This window comes from Clupea harengus, chromosome 20 (assembly GCF_900700415.2).
Source record: "Clupea harengus chromosome 20, Ch_v2.0.2, whole genome shotgun sequence".
NCBI classification, from domain to species: Eukaryota; Metazoa; Chordata; class Actinopteri; order Clupeiformes; family Clupeidae; genus Clupea; species Clupea harengus.
The window spans coordinates 19,052,457-19,068,121 of record NC_045171.1 but is presented as its reverse complement, the minus strand read 5'-3'; the positions used below and the strand labels follow the sequence as shown (position 1 = coordinate 19,068,121).

At 41.7% G+C, this 15,665-nt stretch overlaps 1 long non-coding RNA gene across 1 annotated transcript in view; it reads right to left on the bottom strand.

Moving 5' to 3' along the window:
• Positions 1-14,185: 14,185 nt before the first annotated feature.
• Positions 14,186-15,665, bottom strand: part of LOC116225271 — a 2,873-nt gene continuing 1,393 nt past the window's right edge. Inside the window, exons 2-3 of the long non-coding RNA XR_004166020.2 lie at positions 15,605-15,665; positions 14,186-14,409 (exon numbers count right to left, since the gene is read on the bottom strand). The exon at positions 15,605-15,665 is cut by the window's right edge and continues 42 nt beyond it. This is a non-coding gene — a long non-coding RNA (uncharacterized LOC116225271). The remainder of the gene's footprint in view (positions 14,410-15,604) is intronic.

The following is a 15,665-nucleotide window of genomic DNA, read 5'->3' as shown; positions in this document are numbered from 1 at the left end:
ATTGTCAATATTGTCTTGAGCTAGAACAGGATGCAGTAGTTTTTTGTCCTTTTTTATTTTACATTTTTCTTTCTTTTTTTAGTTGACTGTACTGGCCTATATCCTATTGTTTGTTCTGTGCAAATCATTTACACATTCATTTGTGTTTGCTGTGATGTATAGGCTACAGCACTTTTGGAAAAAATAAAGAAATATTTTAGTTGTTACTGTATATTTGTGTGTTGTTTTATATTTGCGTAAAAACATTATACAGTTATATTTTACTAAAGGAGTAAGCGTATAGTAACATAATGTTCCTGATAAGGCCTTCATACTGGTGTTTTCCCATTTCATAGTAGTGTTTTCCATTGAGCACATCAGTGTTCAATCGATGCTTAGAATGTCTACTCATATAATGGGCTGTGTTTGTCATTAGAAAACAAAGTACCCTTTTGAGGTGACATAACACTGTTTTGAAAGCAAAGTTGCCTTTTGCAGGATGTATAAAGGGTTTTGCATTTTGTGTGAGTGGTTTTGGGATTTGTGTTTAGAGTTTTGAGGAAACGAGGCATGCTTTCAAAAAATGTGTGTTAGCAATCGAGAAAAACTGTAATGAAAGTATTTAATACGTTCAGCCACAGTCTAATTGGAGGGTTACATTTATGTAATGATTTTCTTATTGCATAATTTGTTTTTCGGGCCTTTCTTTGCTAGATCAAAATAACCTGTTGATGAGAGAAACTGGCAGGCCCAAGTAATTACAGTGCATGAAATGCCCTGCATTGTTATTCCTAGGTGGCTTCTTATTACAGTGCATGAAATGCCCGGTATTGTTATTCCTAGGTGGCTTCTTATTACAGTGCATGAAATGCCCTGCATTGTTATTCCACCAGGGCCGGCGATTGCTATAGGCGAACTAGGCGACTGCCTAGGGCGACAAATGGGTTGGGGGCGCCCTCTAGGGTCACCCTTAGACCTACTTCCCATTAATCATAGTGAGAATAACAAGCAAATTAAAACATGTTTATTAATCATGATCATCCTAGGGCGCCCCTTCAGCCACACGTTTACTTGTCAACCCGATTTTTAAATTGAATTGATGGTTATTGTCGATAATTTCCTAATTGGGGGGGGGGGGGGGGGGGGGGGGGTTGCGTTAAATTACGTTAGATTACGTTAGTTACGTAAGGGCTCCTGCACACAGCCAGGGTGGGGTGAGCGTGTTAGCTACGTGGCATTCGCAAAAATGAAGCGGTCTAAACCATCTGGAGCACAGGGACGAAAACGAAGAAAGGAAGAAGAGGAAAAGAAAGCCAAGTATAGAGGTAAGTCTTCTCATCTCAGCCATTAAGGTGTCAAACGAAATAAATGTAGTATTGTGCATCACCTAATATTGGACGTTTCATTGCTGTCACTTAGGCTAGCTATAGCTAGCTAGCGACTGTTACTTTGCTAATTTGCTACGTAGGCTATTACTAGCAAACGTAACTTCACTGATGACCTACATGGATGTAAATGTCAAAAGACCAGTATCTGGATAACGTATGCTAGTTATGAAAACTACAGTTGCTGTCTACATTCATTATAAATGGCATAAGTTCTGTTTAGTGAATTCACAACTAGCAGGTGCATACACACAGTAATCATTTTGGGGATAGTGGTGTTCACCCTTCTGTACAGTTCCTTCCCAGGAATATACTAAAATATATATGTTTTTTGTTTTGTTTTGTTTTAAATTGGCCAGATGCACTCAGGCAATTTTTGCAGAGGCCGGCACCTGCTGGAGAAAGGACGCCTGATTCGCCTCTGTAAGTAGCCTACACAACTAGTACTATTGTTGCTGTTTTTGTTATTGTTATTATTATTATTAGCAATTATTACTTTCATAATCACATCACATTAATACTACTAATTGTAATCAGTAGCCTAGTATTATTTAGCCTTGTAGCAGTGGTGGCAGTAATTGTAATGTATCTACTACAAGTTACATGGTCAGATAAAATGTATTAATGCAACTATGTGGTAGGATGATAGAAATGACCAAATGCAATTGTGTAATGAACAGCATGGATGAATTCTGTGTTTGAATACAGCTGCAGGAGAAGGGACATCCAGTAGTTCTCAAGGGGCCAGTAACACACAGGCCAGGAACACACCGCCTGCATCAGGTGAGTCTATTTAATAGTATTTATTCAAGCCACATCCATACTTTAAAGTACAATAGAAACATGTTAGCATGTATTAAATACAATAGCTTGTTTTCTTAAAGAAGTTCAACCACATTCATGATCATTTCACTTATTATATTAAACACTGCTTGTCTGGCTATACAATATGCTTGAATACAGGTGAAGGTGAAGGGACATCCAGGACCACATCAAGCACTCAGGGCACCAGTGAAACTACACTGCCGCCTGCAGACACCTCACCCTCCGCAATTCCTGATATCCAGGGAGAACCTATAGATCCTGCTGACTGACCAGCCCTCTGTGATCCGGTAAGGATAGTTAGTTAGTTTGCAGAGGACCATACCAGACCAGTCCAGACTTTACATTTCCAAAAAAGAGATGATGGGAGAAGCTGCCACCACAACCACTTCTACAGGAAATTAGTAAATGGGGAGAAAATCAAGAGAAGCTGGCTTGTATATTCAAGGAAAAACAATACTCTGTATTGCTTCTGCTGCAAGCTATTTTCACAGAAAAATGACCACCTCATTAGTAGTGGCCTAAATGACTGGAAGAATTAGTGAGGTATTTGAGATATTTTGTAGTGGTACGTACAGTATCCATAAAAGCTCTTTTGTTTGTAGAGGGTATAGTTAGGGTATAGAGGGTCATAATTTGCTTACAGGTGCTTAAGAGTGTTTTGCACAGTTTATGGTTTTGCACAGTTTATGGAGTTGATTTAGTCCTAACTTTGAGTGTGTAATACATTATTTTAAATAATAAAAAAGAAAATGTTCTGAAACTATTCCGGTGTTTTTCGTCCATGCACCATTTATTGTTGAACTGCAATGTAGAATAGTAGAATTATAAGTGGGTGAAAAAACTGCTATGCAAAGTAAAGCGGTTAAGTTAATATATGTCTCTTCAGTGATGTTAAGTATTGTGTGTGGGGGGGGGGGGGGGGGGGGCGCAAAACTCAATCTCGCCTAGGGCAACCAAAGGGCTAGAGCCGGCCCTGCCCACCACCACCAGCAATCCGCCGTGAAGCAGCCTGCCTAAGCCTTGCACAGAGAGCTCAACGCAGAGCCAGCCACCTACTCCATCATGACATCAACTCAAACGACCCACCACCACGCCTACCGCTGAGAGCACCGATCTCTGCAAGACTTCGGGGTCTGCTGCATGAGGCAAATGGTCAGCCACCTGGGTCCTGGACCATCACACAATGGACCAAACAGTGGGGCTCAGCCAACACTAAACTACATGGCTAGATCAAAACACCGTCCACAAGGCCTGCAGGACACACCCTCAACAGAAACTCCTGGGTACGACTCAACAGATGCCGAACAGGACATGGACGCTTCCGAGCCAATATGCACAGGATGAACCTATGTGATGCTCCAGACTGCCCCTGTGGGGCCCCAGAGCAAACTGCTGATCACATTATCAACGACTGCACTAAGTACCAGTGCCCTGGCCTTCAGGCACTGTCTACCCTGAACAGTGAAGCACTAGCATGGCTCGCGGACACAAGCTTAGTCATCTAACAGTATGAAATGTATTTTGAGACATACGAATATATATATATATATACCAATCGCTGCACAAGCTGATATATTAGGCTTTTCCCAAACCCTGTTGGGAGAAAGGCAACAATGTCTGCCCGCGATGAATAATGCTACACATTTTCTTGCTCTTGCTTCAATTCTTCAATGTTTACTAGCAGTGCTAATACTGTTTGTAATGCTTCTTGCTCTAGCGCTGACATTGTTGTAACTACATTTCAAACAGATGTGTCATTTCAACATCATCGTACTTAGCCACTCCCACTGGTTGCTCATTGGTGAGCCTATCAGAATGGCCCATCAATTAATCTTGTAAAAAATAATTTCAGACTATACTCCCTGTATAGTTGTGAGCAATAGGTGTATGGTGTTATCGTGAAGATGAAGATGAAGACAGGTGTGTAATGGATTGCCATTGTTTACTAACAGCCACCCATCCAATGCCGTGAAATCCTGAAAGGCTCTAGGAAAACCTGAATTCGCCAAAATGAAAGTTGTGTGAAGAGCCAGTAAGGAAGTAGGAAGTATTTATGCCATATTTGGTCAGCCACCTGACCTGGCAAAGGCCCAACAGAAGGCTCCTGGTATCCTAGAAAGTAACCCACACATCAGCATTTCACACATCAGTATGTTTGCTATACTGGATGCAGGTTTAAACATAGAGTGCACATAATCTAATTCAATTATTTAAATAGTGTAAAATATTTTTAGTAGTTTTAGTAGTTTGTCAGCCATTGTGGTTATACTGATTGTTGATTTTTCTTCACATACAGATTATTGAGTTTTCATTCACATATTTTCCAAAACACATTTTTCCTTTTCTTTTTGTTGCGCACGTTGCTGTTCCGATAACTAAGAATCATAATTTTTATACATTTGTAAAGGCAGGAAAGAGGATTTGTCTACCAATTGAATGTGCTACATTGCAATTTGATTCACTTACACCAACAGAACTAATTAGGAATATTTTTTTATTTGCTTCAGTTAATCACTTTATTGGTGATCCATTGTACGTATAATTTCCTCCCGCATGTACTGTATATATATGCAGTTTTGGTAAAATGTCACACCTAGATGAACATGATGGAGGTTGACTTTAAATGGAAGTTTAGCCTGTGTGACGTGTGAGTTCCATGTATAGATATTCCATGTATAGATATCATTTTCCCATGCATGTATATACAGTATATGCAGATGTGGTGAAATTTCACACATGACGGAGGTTGACTTAAAAATGAGAGTTACTCATCTGTACTTTTTAGAAGTTTCACAGAAATGGTGCAACACCATTTCTATGAAACTTCTAAAAAGTACAGATGACTAACTCTCCTTTAAAGTCAACCTCTGTCATGTGTGAAAATTCACCACATCTGCATATACTGCATATACATGCATGGGAAAATTATACACCCCAGCATTGCACAGACCCCCTCATGTTTGCGTTTAGGATCTTGTTCATGTTATGAAATTAGCTAAATGGTTTGCTAATTTTGTATTAAATTAGCTTAAGGTCATGTGCGGCATAATTTGCGATTTGCCAGCCGTGTTGCCCATGAATGAAATTAGGCCCCAGGATGTCTGTCTCAGCCAACAATTAGTGATCTTGGATGTGGCATGACAATAATGGGAGTAGCGCTAGGCGTAGCAAGAGCACACACACGACTACGCCACCCAGGGGTGTTTCGCCCAGGGAAATAGTTGAGGAAAGAGGAATCAAACTAGCCCACTAAGGGCACACAGGTTTGTTAACTGAGGAAGCGTGAGACATGTTTCCATACAAAATATATACAGTATGTTTTATTAAATACACCAAAACACACAAGTTTGTAGCTGTAAGGGACAGACAAGGGGCAACACAGACACTAACAACACAGATGGAGAAACAAAATACAAGCTGGACTGAGGCTTACCAGGGAGAGGGACAGTACCTCTGGAGGTCACATCAAGCGTGCTCCACTCACACATGCACCCAGCACAAGCAGCAGGATATAGAAAACAAAACAAAAAGCAGCCAACTAAGGTGGATACAAGTAAGCAGAAAATAAATGCAAAACAGCCAACAGCAACAATAAATAGAAAAGCAAGCAAGGAGAAAACTAAAGGTAGTACGTAAAGACCACTAACCCAGGAAATGGTCAATGGCCAACAAAACAGGACAGACAAACTGGTGGACTTGAGTTTGCAGCAGCAGGTAGCGTGAGCCAGACGAATGCCCAGATGGCACCTTGTTGCTCATTTTTAGGGGCTGGGCAGACTAACAGAGTGCCAATTAACTACGTGTAAAGTAGACGGGCAGGGAGAAGTAAACAGACGGTGCAGTGACGTCAAATTACCTTGTCCTGCTACATACTGACTTCAAAAGGGTGGTACGAAAGTGACACGTATACACAAGTAGGCTTAAGTAAGATTTCCAGAATTGTACATGGCCATATCAATACATTCATTGTGTGTTGGGCACCCCAGTGTGTGTGTGTGTGTGTGTGTGTGTGTGTGTTTGTGTGTGTGTGTGTGTGTGTATGTGTGTGTGTGTCTGTGTGTGTGTGAGTGTGTGCGCGTGCGCGTGTGCGCATGCGTTTGTGTCCTTTGAGACATTGTGAGTGACTGATGTCACTGTGGGCTAAACTTAAGAAACATATGGCAGACATACTGTATGGGATGGACAGACACATAAATTAACACATTCATTGCATGAGCCCAGCAAAAACTATGAACTACATTCTATATACAATGACCTAACTCCTAAAGTTCCATCTGCACTGTAACTAGCGGGGATCAAGTCCTAGGGAGTTTTTCTAAACAACATTCACTGAACAATCTTTTTTTTTTTTTTCAAAGATTTATTTTGGGCTTTTTATGCCTTTATTTGGACAGAACAGTGAAGTTGTATGACAGGAAGCGAGGTGGAGAAGAGGTGGGGAGAGGACCGGGAAACGACATCAGGCCAGCCTTGAACCTGTGTCCCCGCGGGCAATGAAGCCCGTAAATGGGGGGCTTCTGAATAATCATTTTGAAAGTAAAGCTGGGGTCATTAATTATACAGGTACTATAAAGGTTAACTGACTTAATGCAGTGCAGATGTTACAAACAGCTGTCACCAGTCTGAGAGCTGATAGTTCTTATGGAGGCCATTTCCATATATACGTACTTCTGACCATGTTCTTTGGAGAAAGAGTTTTCAATTCGATTAATGAATTAATTGAAAGGACTCTCTGAGCACTTTGAGGTTGGAAACCTTTGAGCACTTTGAGGTTGGAAAACTTTGAGCACTTAGTAGTTGGAAAACTTTCAGTTTTTTGCAATGTCTCCCTGTTCTATGCTGTGGGGACTTTCAATATACTGCAACCTCAAATATCTCAACCTAATATACCCAGGTGTGGTATGTTCAATAACCTCAAATGTCATTAATTATGCAGGTACACACTTTTCAGTCACCTCATTAACCATTTATGAACCAAATGGTTCTGGCTTAGCAACAGCCAGAACACTGATAACATAATGCATTAAATGCATTAAAAGATATTTGGTCAACAAAACTGTTTCTCACCAGGGGATATACAGCCAAAACTATACACATCACTGGATATTCATTAAGGACTTATGTGAAGCTTCGCCCACTGCCATCACAGTACAGACTGTGATAGAGACATAAGCATTCTTAACTATCGCTTATTTGTATCTGTTGGTTGTTGATATTTGTGCTCAACAGCCAATCAAATTACACCCTTCTCTTCCGTGCCCCTGAGGCAAAGTGTTGATTGGCTAGAATTCTTTATGGCTCGGTCCGAGCCATTGTATGTTTACCCTTTACAGAGCCAGGACTGTCAACAAACACTGACGTCTTTTAGAGCGCACACACTGGACAGACAGCTAGAGGGCAATTCGCTGACAAAAAGTGTATTGGATTAGAATTGCAGACTCTACATTAACACCAAGTAATGCATATTGGGTATCCTGTTCCCCCTCTCCATTAGGCCACAAGTCCCTAACAACATTATACATGGTTATACAGTCCCATATAACATTATACATCTTGCTTTTGAATGCAAGAGGGTGTAACATTATAACACCACATTGTACAACATTGTACATGATAGCGTTTACTGTAAGCAATGGCTACCCATCTTATCTAATACAAGAGTGGTGTGGTAAATTTGCATTTTGCAAATGAACTTCAGCATCATCAAACAACTAAAGTGCAATGGCTTTTGAAAGCAACTGTAAGATGTTTCAAGCAGGGTCCATGTTTTGTAATGTACACCATTATATCCATACCCCTTTCAAACCCTTTAACTGCACTTCTATTAAATCAAATCAAAAGGGAATTTGAGTTCTTCCTTGGCCCATGCTACAACCCTCCACTAAGTTTCATAAAAAAATGGCCTGGTTTTAATAGACAGGAAAACAAACTGAACCGAAACATAACCAGAGATAACAAAATATATCTTGACCTACATCTTCTGGCTTCTTCCTGTCAGTGTGTTCTTGCTTTTTGTAAGTTTGCAGGCTAACTTTTTGACCACAAGAAGAGCAGAAAGACCCTCTTTGTACACAATCACTAGATGCACACAATACATCAACATGGATTTGAGGATACAAAAACTGGTTACCTACAAAACATACCTTAAAATACCTGCAGCAACATTATGCAGTTTTTACCGTTTCCTTAAGGTATGTGGGCATCTAGTTTTACCTCTTCACATTATTTCAATGGAGTATAATAATGTGAAGGAGTACCTGTCGATCCCACTGGCTGCCCAGGATATTCACTATGTTGTGTTGAGGCCTGGGGCAGAAACCTGGTGAAAATGCAACACAGTTAATAAAGGACATCATGAGACAGTAGCATGAGATACAGTATATCACCTAAATACATCACTTAGCAAGCTAGGTAGATTTGATCAATGCTGTTATTTTGTTGGCTTTTAGTTAGCTCACTAATTTTCAATGAAAACTCATTACTGCTGTTTTAACTATCTTACAGACTAACCATTGGTAATTCTCTTTTCTTTCTGGTCCCTATTTCCCAATATCAGTCTTAGCGGTTATCAGTCTGCTCTAAGAGTGATTCTATGAATGTTCTATCATTTCTAGAAGCGCTTCCCAAACCGACATGAAGCGTGAACGCACATGCCCCACTCTTACATAGTACTTAACAGACACTGTTCATGTGAACTATGTTGAATATCACCTAGTTTGGCAATATCAGGTGACCTCACAGCTACCTTTTGAACTACATAGGACTTACATGCTAATTGACTTAAAGGAGAAGACGCTTTTAACATCTGAATAAGACACACACACACACACACACACACACACACACACACACACACACCACACGCACACACACATAATGCTAATGATTAAAATATTATAATAAATGATTTCACCATATTCAGATTTGTTTGTAACATTATGTGTCAACATAGTAGGTCAACAGAATGATTGTATATAGAGGTGGACAGTATGCCGTCTCTAAAAATTGAAGCAACCACAGGTTTAACAAAGGCGGTTATCCCTTACTTAACTGTTTAACAAGCTAAAAGGTGATTTACTACAATACAATATAATAAAGGACAGAAACGTACCATTGCAATGACATTGATAAATTAAAACAAACAAATAAACGAAAAGATATCTAAACTACTGTATACATAGAGGTTCTAGAAATAATACATGTAGGTTCTAGCACCTACAAGAAACCACCAACTAATACAGGAAGATATATGTGTTACTGATGCCATACTGATAATCTGAAAGATAACACAACAGGCTGTCTGCACTGTGGGCAGACTGGCATTCAGTGACATTAAAAGACACATTCTAGACTTTTCTCTCCCGTATTTTCCACAGAGGGATAGATGTTATTCAATTCGGTTTCTACTTTTCTATACTGTGCTCTCGCCACAGAAGATACCACACCAACAGCCGTCACCTCACCTAAAAATATTAATAACAATTAAAACAATGTAATTTATTTATTCTCTGCCTATGGGCAGGAAATGACTCTCTCTCTCTCTCTCTCTCTCTCTCTCTCTCTGTGTGTGTGTATGTGTGTTACGTGAACCAACTTCATGCCTTATCACCTTCACAAAGGCACAACCTCACTGAACCCAAAGACCCACTGCCTATGTAAACCACCACCAGTCATGCTCAAAAACAAAGGCAAAGCAAAACACCATCCAGTCCTATGGAAAACGCCTTTTATTCTTTTATGAAAAACACTGAACCATGTCCATTGAACATTGAATTCTGAACCATTATTGTGCTGATATTAGTTGAATCTGCCACCATATGCCATCTGCTGCCAAAAAAAAAAGGGTTAGCAAACAGCTAGTGAAACGGGTCGTGTGGCCATGACACAGAGAAAGTTGTCTTCTCTGTCACAACACAGGACGTTACAGTGCATCGCCTGCTCTGTAGCCGTGAAAAGAGTCCCCTGTGCAGAAACAGAGTTTTCACAGGCTCTGGATGACTCCTCGTCGATCAGTTGAAAAAACAAACACAAACACAAACATGCGGGTGGTGCACAGTGTGCAGACACCTATACCAGTGCTGACTGACCAGGGCCCATTGTGACAACTGCCAATAAGATTGGACACAGTCGATGGGCAGCCCAGATGAAGCATGGTGCTACATGTGATCAGGGGCCATCAGTACTGGATGCATCAGCTAAATGCATTCTGACTGGCCTGTATTGTATACAACATGATTACATCAGTCTATGAACCTTGATGTGCTTCAGACTGGGACAAAACTTGCTCCAGGTCAGTCAAATCAAACAGATGAATACAAGCCTCATTGTTACAAGTTTAACAACAGATTCACAAACATAAACAATAACAAAACTTTCCCTTCCCAGGATGCTTTGCATGAACTGTAGCAGTAAAAAGCCCATTGTAGAGAATCACTACAGTACTTCATTGACCGCAACAGGGACACGGACCTCCGTCCTGAGAGCTGAATCAACAGGCCCAATAGGCCTTGCACTGTGACCACCCTCCCACTAAATGCAATCACAATCACACATTAATCTGATCAAGCAAGAAGTCTTATTAGTCACTAGAGGGGAGACGCACTAGGTCATGCCCATGTTAACACTCCATCTGGGGCACACCTCTCAGCCCCACCTTCCAGAGATGCTCTTTATTGAGTTTAAACTCCATCAGCCCTCCAGGGTCCAACTTGTCCTAATGGAATGGGAAACTTTGTGATGTGTATCATTTCCAGGGCAATCTCCGGGTGCCCATGGGATCATTAACAAAAGAGGAGAGGCCGAAGACTCACATTTGGTAATGGCAGGAAGTTATTAACTGCTGCAAATTCAGTGGTTTGAAGCAGTGGAGTGCTTACTGAGAGCAGACCCTCACAGACTGTAGATAATAATCCAGGCATTCTCAGAAGTCTCAAGACATCTGGTGCAAGTGAAATGACTGAACATGGAAATACTAGGAGTTGTAAGAAACATAAAAAAGCAAGCAAATGATAACTTCACAAGTTATACACTTCACAAGTGTGTCAGATGATTCTACCGATGTACAGCACTTAGTAACAATCATCTAACTAAGATCTTACTAAGATAAGCAGGTGAGAGAGAGAGTGAGAGAGAAGAGGAACACAGAGAGAGAGAGAATGTGAGAGAGAAAGCAAGAAAGAGAGAGTGAGAGAGAGAGCGATCCCCATGTGATTAGTGCCACAGGCAGTTGATCTCATACATTGACTCATACATCTCATACATTGCTAACTTCAAGAAGTTTCAAGAATTTCAAGAAGTTTCAAGAATTAAGTTACAGAACCTAATGGTTCATTCCTGTTCTTAAAGAGAAATTAGGTAAGGGCTAATTCATAGTCTGCCAGTTATTCTTGAGAAAAAAATATATAAATATAAATATATGTTACACTTCCACACGCCACCTCGTCCAATAGGGCACTGTTATACTTCCACACGCCACCTCGTCCAATAGGCACACACACACACACACACACACACACACACACACACACACACACACACACACACACACACACACACACACACACACACAGACACTTATCACCCTAAGATCACCCCAATTACAAGTCACTTCATAAAATTGTGCCCCCAAAGCTACATGTTGGCTGTGCATCGGACCAGCAGGCTTCTCTCCTGCTCTGGGCCAAAGCTCCACTATGGTGCAGAGGTCAAGAGAGCAGGCGGGGCCACATGGGGGTCGGCAGCGGGGATCAAGGGGGGACTTAGAGGGGAGCTGTGGAGGCCCCCCGAGGGTCCTGACCAGTGCAGATCAATATCAGCTGGGCTTTGGCACAGTCACGTAAGGCAGACACGCAGGACTCAAACACACACAGGCACGCACATTTACCCATGTGAGCGTGCGCACACACACACACACACACGCAGAACTCAAACACACACAGACACGCACATTTACCCATGTGAGCGTGCGCACACACACACACACACGCAGAACTCAAACACACACACTAACATGCAGGATTCAAACACACACACACACACACACACACACACACACACACACACACAGACATTCACATTCATGCATTTGCACACACTCACACAGACACACACATACACACACACACACACACACTCACAAATACACACACAGACAGACACAAGGAAACACACTCACACAGGCATGCCTATTCAACTGTACCCACACAAACACACACATCCCTGTCCAGTGGACAGGTGTTGCTTTTACACATTTGTCACGGTGGGGGTGGGTGGAAGTGGTACTGATGTGTGTGTGTGTGAGAGAGTGAGTGTATAAATCTATGGGTTGTGAGGAGAAATGTGAGAAAGCCCTATTTCTCTTTACTACCACGAGGACAGAGAGTAGCCCTGTCAGCGTGAGAGAGGATTTACTCTCATGCTTTGTCAAGCCTGTTTTATACGACATAAACACCAATTCCTTCATTAATCATTAGAAGTAGTTTTAGTGCAGTTGTGCAATTTCCTTTAGATGTGTTTATGGGGAGGCTTATACAGGATTTCTTAAGAAGTGGATATTATGACACTGATAGACAATTTACCTCTGAGCATCTTGACCTTGATTCTCAGTTTGCACAACTGTGAAAAACACATTTATCAAGAGCACTGCATTTTAAAAACGATGACTTTCAGAATCACAGAAAAAGTCTGTGCTGAACAGTGCTATGTCCTTTCCAAAGAGCGGCCATGAAAAGAGCTTTTTGAAAAGAGCTTCCTCCAAAATGGACTCTTTTCTTACAGTACAGAACGCCCCTCTGTCCTGCCCTCCTTCTAAACATTGACCAGTCACTATCCCCCTTGAGGATACAGTTTAGGCTGGGTTGAAGCAGGATCTGGGTGCTTCACAGAGATGTTTGGACACAGATAACTTCTCTGCAGTTCCCTGTTCCCAACTTGCTTACTAGGTGTTGTACATACAGTATAGTGCATATGCCATAGAGGAACCAGTATTAGATGTTTAGGTCTCTCTCTCTCTCTCTGACATATTCTCTCTGTCTTTTCTACTCTCTCTCTCACACACACACAACCAGGCAGGTTTACTATCTTATTAGAGCTGGCATGTTGGGTTTTAAACACTTTTATGAATTGCCTCTGGGAATCTTGTGTTTGTCAGGCCACAAAAAATGTCAAGTTTCAAAAGTTAATCCTTTTTTCACACTCAGCCCTGTAGCCCAGCCCTCCTCCTCCTTCTTCTCCTTCTTCTCCTGTGAAAGACAGGAATTCCTTGCTGCTCTGCCAATGGATGGAGAGGAGGGATGGAGCGGTGGATAGATGGTGGGAGGCTGAGTTTCAGGGTGGGAGCCCCAACTCTTTTGTCCCCAATCACATCTCATGATGTGATTTATCTCTGCTGAGCAGCTGAAACGGCGCAAGCAGCCACATGTTTGTGATATGCTAACCAGTAGCTTGGTAGACCTTCAATTAAACAAGTCCTTAAAATGTCTTCATTCAACTCGAAGTGAACATTCAAGACATAACAACGCCACCATAGTTCAGCCCAAACTCTGTTGCGTTTTGGATTGTTTTTCTGGGAGGGCCCAAGTTGCTCACAGTCGATTGCATTGAGAATTAGAGGAATTAATGGATTACAGACAATCACAAGAGGCTTAAGCTGGTGTGGAGAATGCATTAGGTATTGTGGCATTCAAGGCATGATTTCTGTACTTTCTGTATTCCTCTCACCAGATCTATCCGTACAAAACAACTGAAGGGGAATGGTTACATAGCTGAAATGTTCTTAATTCCTATTGTTAAATACATATTAGTGTGTATGTAGCAATTCTTAACATGAATTGATATTCCATTCTTTCCAAAGCAAGGTTCAATTCAATTTTATATAAAAAAAAGTCTAAAGTCAAAGTGTTTATTGTCGCATGCACCAAATTGCTTCAGCGCAGCGAGATTCTTAAGACTTGGCAGGTAACATCTACGCAGTAGACGGCATACATGTATTTATAATACAATACAATAGAATTGTGTGTGTTCGATTACAAATATAAGTCATTCATGTAGTTAAAAACAACATCTAGAAGCCTGTGTTCTCTCCACAGCTTTTCCGGTTGTTGACTCTCCGTGGTTATCTGGGGCCTCTGCTTCTCAGAACCACTCTGTCATGGGTAGTGTGGTTACATAGGCAGGTTCTTTTCCCGTTAAGACCTCAAGCATCTGCTTTGGTGGTTTCACACTTTAACATGGAGTGTCCAAGAAAGAAGAAGAAACAACAGAAGTGTAAGATGTGCTTTGCTTTTGAAGACACGGAATGGTATGACACACACACTGTGTGTCTATGTGTGCGTGTGTTTTGGATTCGGTATGAGTCAGTTGTGCAGCTCCCTCTCTGTCTCTCTCTCTCCCTCTCTCTCTCTCTCCCCCTCTCTCTCTCTTTCTCTTTCTCTCTCTCTCTCCCTCTCTCTCTATCTCCCCCTCTCTCTCCCTCTCTCTCTCTCTCTCTCTCTCTCTCTATCTCTCTCTCCCCCTCTCTCTCTCTCTTTCTCTTTCTCTCTCTCTCTCCCTCTCTCTCTCTCTCCCCCTCTCTCTCCCTCTCTCTCTCTCTCTCTCTCTCTCTCTCCCCTCTCTCCCTCTCTGTCTCTCTCTCTCCCCCTCCCTCTTTCTCTTTCTCTCTCTCTCTCTCTCTCTGGCCTCTGCTCCAATTTAGCTGCCAGCCGTTCCATGCATAGTTTGGTCTTGACAACGTCTTTTTAAAAACCCATCTAGAGCTGACTCAGTGCCCTGTAAAATCCTGACATTTTAGCCTGGACCTGCTCCCTACACAAAAACACTCTGACTGAAATGTGTGTGTGTGTGTGTGTGTGTGTGTGTGTGTGTGTGTGTGTGTGTGTGTGTGTGTGTCTGCAGGAACACCTCACCACCCTACAGTGAGCAGGGGCAACAAGGATCACTGCTAAACCAGGCCACCCTCTGCCCTCTGTAGGTAACACACATGTACACACATATGCATATCCACACGCATACGCACACACACATTCTGCACGTGCACACACACTCAGAACGTTTGTACAGACATGTACTCGCAAATACTTTTTGTTTGCACAACTATGAAAAACACATTAATCAAGAACCCTGCATTTTAAAAATGATGACTTTCAGAATCACAGAAAAAGTCTGTGCTAAACAGTCACAAGAGGCTTTATGCATACAGAACATAGTCATGGACACATCTCCCTATCTTTACCTGTTATTCTCTCAAACACTCATACACACATGCATGCATATACTTAAGCTCTCAAACACACATACACACACACATGTGTAGGAGCATTACATACAGGATTTTTTTTTTTGGGGGGGGGGAGTTTGCACAAATATACGTATGGAGACCATGTCTTTTTCTCTGAACTTGACATCTTCAGCACCTTTACCTTTCTGTCTCTGAAGAGGAGAGGTTTGTTGTCAGAATTGTTGTCTCATTGGCGGAAAGCC